Below are 17,894 nucleotides of genomic sequence, written 5' to 3'. Positions count from 1 at the left end.
AACGTGCCCAAAGTTGGGGCGCCTGGGCGGCTCAGTCAGTTAAGCATCGGCCTTCGGCTCAGGTCATGATCCCGGAGTCCTGGGGATTGAGCCCCGCATCGGGCTCCCTGCTCTGCGGGGAGTCTGCTTCTCCCTCTCCCTCTGCCTCTCCCCCCACTCATGTGTATGCACTCTTTCTCTCTCTCTCTCAAATAAATAAATAAACTCTTTAAAAACAATAACACCCAAAGTCACACAGTGTGTTCATGCCAGATCCTGGTTTCAAATTCAGGCTTTCACTTTCCAAGTTCTGGGCACATTATCCGACACCACAGAACTTCACAGTGGCAAACAGGTTTACTGAGCTCCAAAGAGAGTCCCAGTGTCACATGAGGAAGGAACGGATACATCGGAGGAGCTGGCTTCAGTCCCGGCTCTGTAACTCAACTGCTCTGTTCCTTAAGGCAAATCCCTTTCCCCCTCTGGACTCGAGCAGATAAGAGGGTCCGCGTGCCGGGCCTCTGGGAGCCCTTCCTGTCTACTGGCCTATGCTCCTCAGGGCTTGGTGGTTAAAGTGAAAGGCCAAGTGAGTTCTCAGGCTCCCATGTAATTCAAATCACAGCAGTGATTTCTGAGTTGGACAACTTAAAGCTGCAGCTGGCTGCAGTGATTCTCAGGGGCCAGGACACAGACCACGGAAGCGTGGAGTTGGCAGGTGCCTTCCAAGGAGGCAGGACCCATGCACGTGGCTTGCTCATTCTGCACCGAACAACACAAGGAGAAATCAGAATGCAGCCATCTGAAAGAGATCCCCCTGCCCATCCTTCAATAACTCAAATGTCAGGTCGTCTGTGCTCTTTTCCCAATACTTCTAGGGCAAAACTAAATACCCCTGCCTGTGTGGGTTCCTATTTTATGAGGGTCCCTACCCTAACACTTAACTGTGCCATCCTATCTGCATGCTGCAGTTCCTCTGGAAGACTGAGCTTCTTGAAATCTGGTCCCTACTATGCAGTGTCTTCAGGTGCGCTTAAAATCATCATCCAAACTAGTGATCGAGATGCTATTAAAAACTATGTCCAGGCAATAGGCACATTTCCTGGGAAAATCTGAACATCCCAGGCATATTGGAACATAGGGTCATCCAAAGGATACTGGTTGGTCTAGGACATCCTTCCCCTATTTACTCCAAAACAATAGAGTGGAGCCCCATTTCCAATCAGGAATTGACTTCTGTCCCTCAGATTTGCTATATAACTTTGCACAATTAGCTTCACCTTTCAGCCTCTGGCTTTCCATCTGTAATACAGAAACGATGGTCCTAAACACTGTAATAATGTTGTATGGTGACAGATGGTGACTGTACTTATCACGGTGAGCACTGAGTGATGTACAGAACTGTTGACTCAATATATCATACACCTGAAACTAAAATAACATTGTATGTTAATTATACTTCAACAAAAAGAAAAGAAAGGAATGATTGTCCCAGCCAGGACAACCTCTCAGGATACCCACAAAACTCTCATAGGACATGGACATAAACATGCTTGTACATTCTAGAATAACAGTCAAGAGAAAAAAATTCTTCTTCTAAGGGGTCAATTTATTTCTAGCTGGTTGGATGGAATCACCTTGTGAAATCAGTACTCACTTAAAACACTGTGCAGCATCCCCTCCCCACCAAATAGAAAGAGCCAGGGTCAAGTAGAATTAAAACTTAGATTTTTAGGATGCTGACTATCTGAAAAAGGAGTCTGTGAATTCAGGGGCAACAGAATGTTGAACCCCTTCCAAGCTCCAAAAATCCCTTGTTTATTTCAGCAAACAGTTTACATAGTGAAATACTATCAAAAGAGCCAGAATAAATCAATTCATTATAATTCAATTATTTAAGGATGAGTCTGAGCCAGCTGAGGACTCCAGTGACCAGTATCATGCCTGGCAGCTCAAGGATGGAGAGAAGACAGACTCAGCACTTCTCAGTAGCTCCAACCTCTTGGTGAACGGGGCCAACTTAACATATAATAAAATGTAGACCCAATCCGAGAGTGACCAGCCATTAATCCAGACTCTATGCTTTCAAAACGCAGTCAAGGGAATTGCAAAAAGCACAGGTTTCAGCATCAGGCAAAGCCAGGTTCAGATCCTAGCTCTGTCATATATAGGCTTATAGGACTTAAATAAGCTAACCTAACCTCTCTGAACTTTATTTTCTCATCCAAGAAAAGAAAAGGAGGAAATAATATATTTACCCTGTGTTGTTGCACTTATTTCACAAGATGATGTGTGTACAATGCCAACAACTTCACTCATTTTAGCTAAGGGGAGACTGAGATCCAGAGGCGGTAAGGAGTCTGCTTCCAGATCACAGAGGGAGATGGTGGCAGAGCTAGAAGTAGGAGCCTGGGCTTTTTATACCTCAGAGGGTAATGCCCCTCTGCCCCCATGCTCTAGCTACAGAATAATGAAACCACATCCTTTTGAGGATAAGATCGCTTGACTGCTCGTACCACATTCTCCCCCTCCAACATGAAGACAGGGAGGGTAAGATTATAATAAGATCACAGAAGATCTATTCTCTAAGATGACTTAATTCATATTCTCAGCAAAGACACCTCAGAGTGGCAGGAATTAGGGCTAAAGCTGAGTTCTCATGAGGGCTAACTTCTCCCTGATTATGTTTAAGACCTCCATATTTCTGTCTGCTGGGACTCAGCAGAACTAGGGAATGAAGGAGAGGTCGGGGTAGGCATAGCAGGTAAATAAGTGGGAGGGTAGTTCAGTAGATGATAGATAGATAGATAGATAGATAGATAGATAGATAGATAGATAGATAGATAGATGATAGATAGATGATAGATAGATAGATAGATAGATAGATAGATAGATAGATAGATAGATAGGCAGGCAGAGACAGAGTTAAAAGAGAGATAGGAGGTGGTGGAGGGAGAGAGGGGGAGAGAGAGAGAGAGAATAAATATGCCTGGTTTCTCCTCCAAGATTCTGCTGACAAAGCTACCATGAGCCACTTTTTGAAATAACATCCTTGGACTCTGCTATTCATTTTCTTTTGCTACTGGAGTCCCGGGGGCCCTTCAGCTACATCTGCCAGTCTTCATCTGGGGAATTTTCTCTCCCTCTCTACTCCCATGCCCCAAGCACTGTAGAGAACAGAACGAGAAATGGAATAAAAATATGTGGCCAGGAAAAACAAGGACAGCAACAACAATACAATAAAACAAAACTGGCCTTCCCGTTTTCATTACATCCATTTACTTGGTGCTTTTTGAACACTTTACGCTGGTAGCTGAGCAGGTTATAGTGAAAAGAGTTTAAAATCAATACCAAGGTCAAATGACTATCTTGGCACCTGCCTTCCCTGTAGTAGCTAGGCAGCACTGATCATCATATAACCCCTTGGAGCACTCAACAAATAATTGTTGAATGAATGAATGACTAAAATCCAGCACTCCCAGTGCACGTACTCCTGTCCAAACATAGTTCACACTCTGCACCCTTTGAGAAGTTTCTTTAGACAGGGTCTTAGGGTGGAGGGAAAGGAGCTGAGATGCCATTGGTGACTGGCTTACAGTGGGCTTGCACTGGGCAGTATGATTTCCCCACCTCACCCCTTCTTCCCCTGACATAAGAGAACTCCTTGTCTCAGACTCAGTCCCTCTTGTGCAGTAACACATTTAGAAACTGCTCTATCCAGCTAAAAGACTTGATGTGGGGCGCAGGCATTGCCAAGTCTGTCATCCCCAGCTGAACATTCCTGTGCTACTTTGTTTTCCTTCTGGAAGAAATGCACTCAGCTCCAGGAGCCTGAGGCAGATGGACTCTCTGTAAGTGGACAGACACAGATGATGCCGCTTCTCATTGACTTAATTTTCACTTTCCATCTGTCTGGAGCATCAGGATGAAATGCCATTGCCTTTGCATTCCTGAGGCTTGTCTGAAGGACACTATTTGAGATGCTCAGACATTATTGCCCTTATTGGAGAGCTTGGAGCCAAGTCTTAGGAGAATGAGATGAGTTTACCTTGGCATGTAAGCAAAGGCTGGGGCTTAGGCTTTTGTCAAGAGTTCTTGTCCTTAAAGTCAGAAAGCCTGGATTCAAGCCTCTAATCTGTCCATGATCATCAGGTAATCTTGAATCTATTTACTTATAGTGGAACTACTTCAACCCAACTGGGGGACACTAATGAACTTAGCTTGATTAGAAAATTGCGAATTTGCAATACCACTAGAATCCTTGAGGTGAATGAATAAAAGAAAGAGCTAGAGAGTTCATTGCTGGAAAAGGAAGCAGGTACATAAATTGCTCTTGTTAGCTCAGTACAAGATCTTAGGATGATTTCCACAAGCCCTCAGCTCAAGAATCTTGAAGACCAGACAGTCATAAGCCATTGACTACTGCAAAAACGAACTCAAGCTAATGTGTTCTTCAAACAAGGCCTGAGATAATGTGTATTCCTCAGGATAGGGGGATAATTTAGCAGATTTGAGGAGTAACTCTCCTACCCCAAATCCATTTCTGCCCATGCCGTGCTTCACATATAATGTTGTGACAGATTTCCCTGCTTATGGAGATCATCTTCCTTAGCTTGGCATACAAGACCCTCCACAATGAACCTCTCCTGCAGTTTTCCACACCAGCCATTCCCCATCATTCTGTCATGACCTCACAGGGGTTGTTTCCTCTGCCTAGGATCTATTTCTCATTTTTCACTTTGCTAAAACTCCTGCCGGGTCTTCAGATGCAGCTAAGAGCGTCTCCTCTAGCAGGCTATCTCCATCCTCCCTTCTCTCTTACTCACTCCCATCCTAGCTTGATCAGATGACCTTCCTCTGTGCTCTTTCTCACAATTCCCAGATTCCCCCCATCCAGCTTTGGTCAACCTGTCTATGAACAAGACCCTCTTTCAGCCCTATCCCAGCAGGCAGAAGGTATCTCTGGGTACAAAGTTGCTGACTCTCACCCCTGTATTCCCAACTCACAGCACAGGACCTAGAATGAAGGAGGTGCCTGACAAATGGTTGAGGAATAGATGAGCGGATGAATGACAAATGAAAACAATGGATGCATTATATTTACGATCGATTATTACCAGTTTAGGCATGTTCTCAACTAACCAGGTGTTGGCATACTTTTCTGTGATGAGATTACCAGCCATACCATGACAGTACTGCAAACCAGATTTCATCAAAACAGTGGTATCTTCTTCCAGTGGAATGACATATCTTGTCTAAAAGTTCAACTAGCTTTGCTATAAAATTTCTTCAAACTTTGGGACTGATTGCAGTTATTCTAAAACAAACCCAGAGTGGCTGTCTCACAAACATATCCATAATGTCCATATGGGACTAAGAAAGCAGTAATCCTCTTGCAATCATTTCAGTAATGAATGGGCAACAAATAAGAGGCACTAAAGCTTTCTGAAGATTCGGGAGTGAGGGTCATTATTATCCCCAGCTAAGATCACCTTTACTCCTTGATACGAACTGGAGAATAGAATCAATCCTGACAACCAATATTTATTTACCCAGTATCTGCTCTGTGTCTGTGCTGGTACTGGGGATACACTGACACATCAGACTGGGCTCCTCCTTTCTGGGTAGAATCAATACTGCTTGGGAAAACAGGGAAAGGCTTCCCAAGAAGACAATTTGGGGCAACATCTTGGAGGAAGAAAAGAATTTGGGGAGGTGAAGGGAAGAGTATGAGCACTGGATGAGTCTCAACCAATGTGTGTGTATATGAGGAAGCTGTCAAGGTTAGAGCTACGGGAGAATGATGGGTCCTGGAACGATGAACTGAAAAGCTGACCTGAGGCCAGTGTAAGGAAGGATTGCAATGCCATGTTGAGGTATTTGAATTTTCCTGTTTAGAAATGGAGAGACTTTGAAGATTTTTCTGAGCAGGAATACCTGTGATTTTCATACTCTTAGGGGGCAGCGAGGTATAAGACCTGATTTTGCTTAGTAGGTGCACCATTTACTATTTATTTGACTTTGGGGAAATTACTTAGAATTTCTAGACCTTGCTTTCTTCATCTGAATAATGGTTGGAGGATTGAATGTTTACTATCATGCTCAGATCACTTAATAATACATGTGATTATATAACAACCCAAAATGTTTGCTTAGTTTCTTCTGTGTGCTAGGTACTGTGATAAACTGTAGGTCCAGAGTAGTAAATAAATCATCCATGACCTTCACCTCATGGAACTTATAGTCTAGTGGTAAATGTTGGTGAAGCACTCAGGACATAACAGGTGATCAATAAATGGTCTATGACAACAATGATGATCTTGGAGCTGAAAGCAATGATTTCATCTCCTGTATGGGAAAGCTGAGGTTCACGGAATTGAAGTGATTTGCTGAAGCCTTTAGAGAACGTCTCTAGTAGAGTCAAGACTAGATCATTGTTCTTGAATTCTTAACACAAAGCCCTTTCTACTACACCATGCCGATTTACCAGACTGGGTTTTCGGTATATAATTCTGGTGACAAAATAATTTGTTACCTTAACCAAGTTTCAATATTCCTTTTGGGAATCTCCATTTTCACTTTTCACGACATCCCTGGTGTGGTCCAAATATTAGTAGTCTGAGAAGCTATGGGGGTTACTAAGTCTCTAGCCCATTGAGAAAAAAAAAAACACTCTACAGATGACAGCTTTAAGTAATAGGAAATGTAATAAGTAATAAGACTCAGGGAGTAACCAAATAATTTGAATGCATGCTCTCCTATCATGGGCTACCTTCCAAAGGATGGTAGAATTTACCAGTTTTTCTAAACTTCTTGTCTGTGAAGATGGGTCAACTTTTGAGAAATTAGTATCCATTTCTATTTCCAGCTGAGGGAACAGTGATTGGCATTAGGATATTCAGTTAGTCCAATGATGACTATTTTCCGTATTTTTTTTAAACACCAGAAAAAATAGTATTTTTAAATTCAGCTGTTTGTTTAGGGATGGGTCCAACCACAACAAGCTTCATGCCACATAACAATTCATCCAAACAACAACAAACGACCAAAAAATGCACAGTCTTTGTGTCCAAATAATAGCTTCTTGGAACATGGGAAACTGGAGTGCTTAACCCCCAAAGGTTTACAAAGGGGAAGCTTGGTAGGGAGATGGTGGTGGCAATATTGGTATATGTTTCCTCTGGAACAGAAATGACCGGACTTTATATCGCCCATGTTTCAAAGGCTTCATGTCAAACCCACACTGCTGACTTTGTTTAATTCTGTTCAAACTGGGATTTGTCCTTAACCTCCTCAACCAGATCAGCCTGTCCGGAGTACAAAAGACAGGGTGGTGAAGGGCTTCTAAAGAATCATGAATCTGCTAACAAGTTTCAGATGCTGGTTAGGTCTACTGAATCTGAGGAGCTTAAGTTGGTTTCTGGTTCCTGCAAGGGTTGGCCATATATAAAAGTGAGCCAGAAATTCCTTCCTGTGTTCCACTGTGACAACCAGGCATCATCTAGCAAGCAGAAAGCACTAGGAAAAGAAGGATGGGATCTGGATATAGCCTCACATTAACACTCCCATCCCACACCCAGGCCTATCATGGAGAGCACTGTCCGGGGGACAGGTTGGTCCTCTGTCCACTTGGCCCTTACAATACTCTCTTAACTGGTTTGGGTCTTCCTCATTTCCTAAGAGTAATGAACCTAAAGTGATTAATCTATGAGCAATTTATCTATGATGGTATTTGAAATAAGTACTTAGTTGACTTCTGCAAAATGTGAACGTCCCCACCTAGCACTCAAATCCTTCCATAGGCTAGCTCCAACTGTCTTGTCTATCCTCATTCCCAACCACAGCTCTGTCCTCAAATGTTTCTTCCCAGAATTCACAGCTCAGAGCTTCTGTCCTTATTTCTTTAGCCTGAAAGGCTAGTCTCTGCCTGAGTCTCCCATAAAGATTTGACTCAGACATCTTTAGCTCCATGAAGCCTCACCTGTCACTCTTTCATATTGTTACTTGTCCAACACAAACTGACCCCCTTTCCTTCCTGCATCACTATTCCCTCCTTCCAAACCAGCAAAACAGGATATGGCCTATATAAAAATGTTAAAGAAATGCAAAAATTAAAAAATAAAATAACCTCCTTTCATTCCACATCTCCTTACCTCTATGTTTCCTACTTCACACTTCTCTTTCCATGATTCACAGAGTTTATTAAGAGTTATCTTTACTTATACTGCCCACCTTCTCACCTATAATTCACTCTTCAGTTCTCTCCAGTCTAACTTCTGTACTTGCTACTCTACCAAAATCAATCTTGTCAAGATCACCATTGACCTCAAGGTGGCTAAAACCATAACATCAAAATCCTCATCTTGCTAGACTGCCTTGAAGCATATAAAGAAGTAGCCCTTCCCTTTCTTCCCGAAGCATTCTCTCATGGATTCCATGGCACATGCCATCCCATTTCTTTCTGGCTCTCAGCTTATCCCACATAGACTTATTTGCTGTTTTCTGCTTCCCTAAATCTCTGTAAATGCTGCCAGGCTTCAGGGCCAGGCCTTGGGTCCCCTTTCCTATCTATCTACATTCTATCATTCAGCCTCATTTATAATAAAAATGTTAAAATATCTATGTGTCGATGGCTCAATCATTTCTTTAGAAATTACCTCTTCTCTGAGTCCTAACTGCCTACAGTGACATCTCTACTTAAATATCTATTTAAAAGCATCACGAACCATCATGTCTAAAGCAGAAGTAATGGTTTCTCCTTACATTCCTTTCTTCCTCATCTTAGTAAATGACAACATTGCCCAACAATGGCCAAACCAAAACCGTCTGAGTCATCTCTCCCATTTTTTCAGACTGCCCTCCAACCCCACATAAAGCCCATGGACACATCCCATATACCCTTTCGTCTCGGGATATTCTGTTCCATCGCTGCCACCCTAACCCAGGCCACTGTCACTTCTCCAATGCTCACTGAATTAGTCTTTTTGCTTCCTCGGTCTGTTTCCTAATCCCCCCTCCTCCAGAGCACAGCCAGAGTGCTCTTTTAAAAACATAAACTTTCAGGCCATCCTCCTACCTAGAACTCCTCAATGGTTTCCCATAACACATGAGGTGAGATTCAGTCTCTGTCTCGGCCAACAAGTTCCCACCTTAGCTGATCATCTACTACTGCCCCCCTCGCTCACTATCATCCATCCATCCATCCATCCATCCATCCATCCATCCATCCAGTTAACCCCCTGTTCAACATGCATCTATTTCTTAAATGAGCCAAATTTGTTATGGCTCCAGGAACTTGAACTTGCTGTTCATTTTACCTAGAATACTTTTTCTCTGGCTTTTCTTACAACCTCTTCCTTTTCATCATTTAGGGCTCAGTTAAAATATTACTTCCTCAAATAACAACCTTGTCTACTTACAGTAAGCTCACATCCAATTCCTCCATCCCCATTAGAGCATACATACCATCTTGTTGTATTTCCTTCACACCATTATTCACTATCTAAAAATAAATCTTATGTATTATTGTTTCTCCCCCCCACCCCGCCCCATGTGACACAGGTTTCACGGAAGCACGTTTCCAAGTGCACACCTTTCTTTTGGATCAAGAAAACTGTCTCGCCATATTATGTAATTGACATTTGAGAATGAATGAATGGGTGACTATGTACAGCTCTTGGATTTTGAGACATTTCTGGGCTGTCTCCAGTGTTAACTTCTATTCACATCTCTGATTCTTAGGACAAAGCCATTCTCGTAGCTGCTGCTCGTAAAAGATGAATTAACAAAGTTCTTCTGGAATTTCAGAATGTCTGTTATTGATTGTACTGAAGAGACCGCAAACCTGACTTGAATCTGTTTCAGCAGATTGTACGATAGAAAGATTTTTATGAAAATATTAATTATAATGAGATCCTATTATAAATCCAAGCACACGTTAGGGGGAAAAATCCAATTCTATCTAAACCATCCCATAATATTTTCCCCCATGAGACATCATGCCTCACCATCTGTCCTAAATATTGTTTTAGTTTCTTTCTTAACTGAATTTCAAAGCAATGGAACATCTGGATAGAAAAGGTGGTGCATACCGGACTGAAATTTAATAAAGAGATTTGATGGTCTTATGAATTGGAACTTGAAGATACATTTGCATCACCTTGAATTTAGTATAGGTATTTGAACGGCCTAAAAAGATGATAAGCAAAGATAGTGATCCTAATAAGTGACAAGGCATTCAATAGAGAAGAATGCTCAAAGCCCTGAATGATTTTCAGCTGGGTCTCTTTTGGGTTCCAGCACTATCTCATGATATGGGAGAGGAGGTAAAATTCAGTCCCATAATGAATTATGTAGTGGCCACGAAACAGGCAGGCATCCTAAGCACAGACAGGAGGGAGAGTGATACCTAGGACCAGAAGGGCTTTAAAAGCATGAGCAGGAAATAACAGAATGAGATTTGCCTTGGATAAAAGAAGCTAATAATAAACGGAGAAAAGCAATCTGAAGCATTTATATGCAGAGAATGTACAAAAGTGGCACAAAAGGGTAATGATGGTAGACATCTGCAAATCGGGTGTCCGTGGTTGTAATGTGATCTCGTTGCTCCACACCAAAAATAAATAAGTAAAAAATAGGTAAGAAAGAAGAAAGAAAGAAAGAAAGAGAAAGAAAAGAGAACGGGCCACTTTCTCAGAATCAGTAGCTTGGTCAAGAGAACGGGAGTCAAGAAGAGATGCTCTCTCGTTCCCCTCCCTGAGCTGCGATTTCCCTTCTCTAGAAAGAGTTATGTCAAGTAGCTCTATAATCCCCTTCAACAGAGTCATTTTACAATGAATTTGGTTCTTAATGTTCCCCCCTTTAATCATTAAACCAGGTTTTCAGTCTGAAGATGGGGAAATACCAGCAAAATGAAAACTAGAACGGCGGTTGAACCTGTTCTGAGAAACACAGGAGAGGGCTCTAGCGAACAGCAGGTGGAATAAAGGACAGGAAATCAAAATCTGAAGCTCAATTCTCCAATACCGGGTAACACACATCGTCATTCTGGGTTCCGTTCTTTGTGTCTATCAAAACAAAATGACAAAACTGCTTTTCCCACCCATTTTAGAAAGTGGCTGCAATGATCAGCTAAACTATTACGGCAAACACTCAGATGTGTTATTGTTTGCACGTTTCGTTATCGCAGATGCAATCTAGAACTCCTCTCCCGAACCATCACATGGCTTGCTCAGCTCACTGTCTTAGCCTCAGCCTCACGTCCGGTGCTCAGTGAACCCTCTTCCAACAGTGCTGCCTCCACTCCCATCTCTGCGGACTGTACCCCACTCAGGATTTCACTGTCTATGCAGCATTACATTGCTTCTTCACCAGTGCACTTGATGACTGCATTTGCCCTAACAGAAGGGCAGCTCCTTGAGAGCAGAAACATAGGCTGTTTTGCCCATTACTGCACTTCCAATTTCAGGACACCGAGGACAGTCAGGACAGAGTGCTGAATGAACGAACGAATGGAGGGTTAGCCCTGCAAGGGTCTCCAGAAATTATCTAGTCTGCGTGCGTCCTTTTGCAGATGTGGGAACTGAGAAAGGTTAAGTAACTCACTGAAAGCTACAGGCCAAGGGTTTGGGTTGGCTCATTAAGGCTCATTATATAAATATTGGGGCTATGCAATTTCAAATAGAAATTGATCTGTGAGAATGTGCATATGTAACCATAAGGAAAACACCACGCATCCAAACAAAGGCAGTTTGGGCACATACGCATGCCTGTTCTTCAATGCAGTAAAACGAGCCACCTAGCAATCCGTTAGGGTGTCCTCAAGTTTCCAGAGAAGAGAGACTTCTGGGCAAGTGGATGCTATGTTAAATAACAGTAGCCAAGGAACTGAGGATGAATCAGGGCACCACATGAAAACCAAGCCAGTCACCCCAGTCTGGCACAGTTGGTCGTGACTAAGGTGACCGCAGTATGCTTGGTTCTTGGTGGGGTTCCCATGCAAGAAACTAGAGTGTCAAAATGGATCCCTCCCATCCGAGCCCTGATTGGCTTGGCCCACTTCGAAGACCATCCTCCTGCCATATGGTTCAGATAAGTTCAGAAAGATGAGGCATTCAAGCCACAGTGTCCTCCATCTCCAAGTTGGTGAGATATGCCACACTGCGCTAACTGGCAGAAGCCCAGTCAATGGGCTTAGCTGTACTCCGGTAAGTTTTCTTTACCTTACATGATGGCGGGGGCTCCTTTTATGCCCTTGGAAGAGGATTTTATGTTAATTTGAATATATGCTCTTTGATCTGTATTGTTGAACTGTTTTTGTCCCTACAGAAACTTGTATATGTGTGTGTATGTCTCTCTCTACTCCCAATAGGGAAAAAACAGGGGAGGGAGGGAAGGAGGGAAGGAAGGCAAGAAGGAAGGAAGGAGGGAGGGAGGGAGGGAGGGAGGGAAGGAAGGAAGGAAGGAAGGAAGGAAGGAAGGGAAAATTGGTCCTGAATTTTAAGAGTTACCCTGGAACATTTAAAAATATCCATCAAAACCTGTTTGGTTTTTTGTTTTTTGTTTTGTTTTATCAGAAATGATAAGGGTCAGCATTACTATTCATGTATAGAAAAAGTTCCCAGGAGTAGTGGTCACTCTGAGATCAGTTTCTACTGACTGGAAAAGGTGATTGCCCAAACAAGACATGGGATTGCAGACTGGGTAACTGGCTATAGATTCCAGAACAGAGATCAGAGAAGCCCCCTGTGGTTCTCAGAAGGCTGGGCAGACCAGTTTGGGGCCCCTGAGGACCTAGAATATGGTCAGAGAATGGGACCCAAGGTAGGCAGGATCACTGAACAATACTCCTATGTATGGAGATGTTTAACCTGAAGAAGAGAAGGCTCAGAGAGGACACAGCAGAAAACCCCTCTAACTAACTGCAGCCTGGCCAAAAGTGAAATCGGCTGACTCAGAAGATACTGGTATTCATTCAACATTTGCCAGCAGAGGCTTGATGATAATGGACAAGGCATAATCTGGTCCCTGCCTGCTTCTGTAGCTTTCTCATTTCTTCTCTAGCGTACTCAAGTCTCAGCTGACAGCCTCAAAGTGTGGCTGCTTCCCGAAGGGACAATATTCCCCCAATTCCCAGCACTGCTTTTCCTCTGACTAGTCTCCAGTCATCCTTATCCATAGTTTAACCAAAAACTCCTCTGCAAAATCTCTCTGGTAATCCGCCCCTCCCCCCCAGGGGCCTGCTTGCCCCTCTCTTATGTCTTCCCATAGCATCCTCTACCTCTCCAATAACAATATTAGCTACCAGGTAATAAGTGTATTGGTTAAATGAATAATCAGATGACTTCGAACGTGCTGGGCACGTTGTTAAATGTTAAATGTTTTTCAATCTATAGTGTCATTTAATCCAAGAAGAGCCCAGTGTGTTTTGTGCTATTACTATCCCCACTTAACAGACAAGGGGATTGGTGTATAAAGAGGTGAGGTCATTAGATTCACATAAGGTTTCACAAGTTGAAGCTAGAATCCAATCCTGACTAGTTGGATTCCATAATCTGTGCCCATGCATCCACCCATGCTTCCCAATTCATGTCCTTTGTGTGGCTGTGGACACTGAGGGGGATCTAAAGAGACAAGCTCATCTGAGTCTGTCCGAGACGCTGTGATGCTGTGGTCCGTGAGGGGGGGCGGGGGGGCAGGCTGCGGGAGCTGAGGTCACATCCCTGCCCTGCACTAAGGTGCTAGGTGTCCGTGAGCAGCACACAGAACACTTCACGTCCCAGTCCTGGTTTCCTCCTTGGCCAATCGGTGAGAAAAGGACTGTCTTTCAGACATTTGGGGGATGAAATGAGAAGCTGTATAAAAAACACCTGGCATGGAGTCCAGCAGGAAAACAGATTCCGTGAAGGATCAGGAGTCCCCTTTCTCTAAAGGAAGCAATCTGTCTCTGCTACTCCATGCCAGTTAAACTGCAACGGCTCAATCACTTATGTTTTGGTTAAACCTTTTTAATTTTTTTTTAAAGTGGAATCCGAGTTTTTGTTGGCAGGTGATTGAACACACCGGGGCCCAGCCTCCAGGCCCACAGTCCATTAGGGAATTTACGAGGACAGATGGGGAGCCTTCAACTCAAGTACTCCCTTCAGAGGCAGTACTTACAAAGCCATCAATTCCCTTAACAAAGAGCACAGGCTTAAATGCCCCCGTAAAGCAGTGCTATTTACACAGCTATCCACTTCCCTTTGAATTCTCTGCCTGGGGGGTGGCCTACCTGCAGTCCTTTCCAGCTACCAGAGAATTAGGCTCCCTCACGAAAAGGAAGCTGGCAGGCACTGGGTCTGGGTTTTGAAAAGCAGCTCAGTTTGGGGTTATCAGACAGTCCTGTGCGGGGGCGGGGGGGTCTAAGTAACCACCAAAGCCCCCGGATCTGCACATCCCTTCTGCTAAGGTTCTAAACCGTGTGGACCTTGTCAAAGAGTTAGGGCCATGGTCAACACTGAGATGGGGAAAGAGAGCTGTGGCCGAGTCCCTCTCTCCTTTATACCAAGGGAAAGAGGCTCAAAAGAACATTATTGGCAAACACTTGTATAGGGCTTTGCAGCTCCGTGGTGTGTCAATATCGTGACATGGTCCCGTTATAGATGAAGAAACTAAAGTAGCCCCCACCCCACTTTTGAGGCAGAAATGGGATTGGAACTCAGCAACTCAGCTCCGGAGCCTGGGCACAAAACCATCCCAATGAGAGACATCCTGCCAGAGAGGACCCCGAGAAGGCAGAAGGGCCTGGGATTTAAACAGGGGTCTGTCTTCCTCTAAAGACCAACAAAGCTCTACTACACTTTGCTGCCTGAATAATAAAACTGTCTGCTAAGAAACATGTCCTTCATTCACTTATTCTGTATTTACTGAGCCGCAAATTATTTGCCAGGTCCGGGACTGAATTCTGGGGAGTCGGATGAATTACACCGGATCTCAACACTCCAGGAGCCCAGAGTCTGGTGACGGGGACCAGTAAGTCAATGACTGAGTACACAGTACTTTGTCCTGCAGTACGAGATGCTATGGGAGCACAGAGGAGGGCCTCCCACCACCACACACAGAGCCTTGAGTGTTACCCAGATTCGAGAAGGCTTCCCTTGGGAGGTAACGCAGGGGCTGAATCTTTGAGAGGTCCTAGGCCGGGGAGTGGGGCTACATGCCAGTCTCTGTGAGCCAAGGGAAACAACCTAGTAGATAAAGCACAGAAGATGCTGGGGCGTGAAGTACAAATACCAGGTTCAGACCTTGAACGCCGCAGTAAGGGATTTAGATTTATCTCAAGGGCACCTGACTCTTCAAAGGGAGAGTGACAAAATGATGTTTGCATTTTAGGAGAGCGTGCTCTCACTACAGGGGAGTATAGGTGAGGGCAAGCCAGATGGGGAACCCGGGACCTTTATCTCTTGCAAAATTCCAGGCAGGAGCAGGTGGAGGACTCAGAGCAAGGAAGGCAGGGAGAGGGAGGAGGGACCGATTTGGGGAGGGGGGTTAGTTTTCAAAGTAAAATGGGCACCATGGTGATTGTCTGGATGTGGCAAGTGACAGAGAGGGACGAGTTAAGGATGTTTCCCAAGCTTCTAGTGGAAAAGTCTGATTGGCGAGTGGCACCACTAGTTGAGACAGAGAAACAGGATTTGCCGCAGGTCTGGGGAGAAAATCAGTATGCTTGCTATCAGATGCGTTGAGTTTGAGTATCATGGGGCATCCAGTTAGAGCAACTAGGTATACAAGTCCACACAGAGGTCCAGAGAAAAGCCCAGACTGAAGACAGAGATTCTGGGGTCTTTGGTTTTGAATGATGAGCTCAGGGAGAGTACAGCCTGAGAAGTAGCTGCTTTTGGGACTTTGGAGAGCTCTAATATTTTAAAGCGTGGGCAGAAGGTCTGTTTTGGCGTGGCCAGAGGAGTTAAGGAAAACTGGAAAGGGGTACACTTCAGAGGAAGTTTCAAAATTTCAAGAAAGAGCCAGATAAGTTAGGGGAGAAACACACTGAAATGGGTCTGTTTAATCATGCTATTTAATAGAATCCCCCTCATGGCTTTCCTGAGTAAAGATTCTTAACTTTCTGCTTGATCTCAGGGACAGGGCGTTCGCTACTTGTAAGAACTAGATTATTCATAGTCATTGTAATCGATACTTATTGAACACTTTCTGAAGGACAGGAACCAACCATCTCAAGCACAGCAGATCTGGCATCCTCAGTGCCTAGCACGGACCTGACATGTAAAAGGCGCTCAACAAATCTGGGATGAATAAATTCATAAAGGAAGGAAAGGATATATCCTAGCTCCCCAGTGAAGTGAAGAACAGCACTCCCATTTCACAGATGGAAAAAGATGCTTGGTGGACTGAGCCTGGAGCAGAGAAGCGGTCCCCTGTGCTCCTGGGTCAGGTCAGTCGGCTCTCTCTCTCTCTCTCTCTCTCCCCATTCAGGAGTTCTCTTGGCCAAAGACACAGAGACAAATGGAGAAGTAGAGGGTTTTAAGACGCGTGTGCAGCCCTCTCATGGGTAATGAGGCTGAACTCAAGTTATAGGCGTGGTTTTGGACTCCTGAACTGAGGGATCGGCCCCAGCCAGGACTTCTTACAGCCCTGCCAACAGTGGTTGAAAGTGTAGTTCAATCTTAACGGATAATTTGGGCTGGGGTTCTGACTGGTGTTGAAAGCCAAACTCACTCTGATTTCTCTTCAGATCAGTTTGCCAAGAGTACTTGGTTGGCCCTTGAAGAGCATCCCACTGAGGGGAGGTTGATCTTAACAACAGTGCCCCCGGCATGTCAGGCTTCTGCCCAGAAACCACGCCTTGCTGCAGGATCGCACCCAGACACCCACCTATCTTGTGACTTCCTCTGAGTAGTTTTATTTTTGGAACCACTTGACTCCCTGCACCCCCCAAAAGAAGCTTCATTCTGGACCTTTATAGCTGCAGCGCTCCGCACCTGGTCTTACTGAGCCCAGGTGCCCAGGAAGTGTTGTTCACAGACCCATCCCCCACACCAGGAGGCTTTCACATTCCTCCTGTGGTCCCCTCCCACCAGTCCCTGCACATCCTTAACAACACGTGTCTTCGGAAGTCCTCCAATGAAGGACTTTGGCTGCCACTTGTCACTCCCATCTGCACCCTACCTAGCACAGAGCTTATGCAGCAGGTGCTTAACATAGACAAAAAGGAGTGCGAGATTGGTCACATGGGCTTCCAGCTGTTGTTGCGAGACCCCCTAGCTGCTGCCTGGGGTAGGGGGGAAGGTAACCTTAGCCCTGGTGAGCAGGGCTGCAGACCCCCCGGGGTGCGGAGTGTTTCATCTTTCTGTCTGGCAAATGAAAATTGAAAACTCAATCCCTTAAAAATTACTATAATTTCAGATTTGCTTTATCTTAATTTCTTCTCGGTACTGAATCAGTAGCAGTCAAGAGAAAGTCGCTTTTACTTTCTCCCTCTGTTAAGTATTTAATGATCTGTAAACAAACACTTCAGACAGTGTTTCTTAAAGAGATCCTGGGATCCTTTTGTTATGTGAAGATTCCTTTGCACCACGCATTGTTTCCCCTTCTCATTATCTGTTTGCGGACAAGCTGTTCAGCTCTTGATCAAGAGGACACATTTTATTAGATAACCTTAATGATCTAGAGTTAGCATAAATTAATAGTTCAGCCTGAGGGCTTAAGAGCCAGCCTTCCCTTACTGGAAGCCTTGAGTAAATTACTTAACTTCTCTGTGCTTTTTTCTTATCCTGCCATCTCTAGCCGGCAGAATATTAAAACTACCACAGAGGGTCAATGCAATTAATCAAGGGAGTTAATAGAGAAAAAGCATTAAATTAATGAAACGAATAAAATTAATCATGAGCTATTTCTACTACAATGTCTACTGTCGGGGACGG

The 17,894-nt window shown here is 44.3% G+C and overlaps 1 protein-coding gene across 1 annotated transcript in view; it reads right to left on the bottom strand.

The window, feature by feature from the left end:
- The window catches only part of PAPPA (pappalysin 1), a 241,317-nt gene that overhangs the window by 99,775 nt on the left and 123,648 nt on the right, over positions 1-17,894 (bottom strand). The gene's annotated exons all lie outside the window — the stretch shown is intronic.

Source organism: Leptonychotes weddellii, chromosome 14 (genome assembly GCF_054177405.1).
Source record: "Leptonychotes weddellii isolate Sample4059 chromosome 14, ASM5417740v2, whole genome shotgun sequence".
Classification (NCBI taxonomy): Eukaryota; Metazoa; Chordata; class Mammalia; order Carnivora; family Phocidae; genus Leptonychotes; species Leptonychotes weddellii.
The sequence above is the reverse complement of the archived record's forward strand: the minus strand, read 5'-3'. Positions and strand labels throughout refer to the sequence as shown.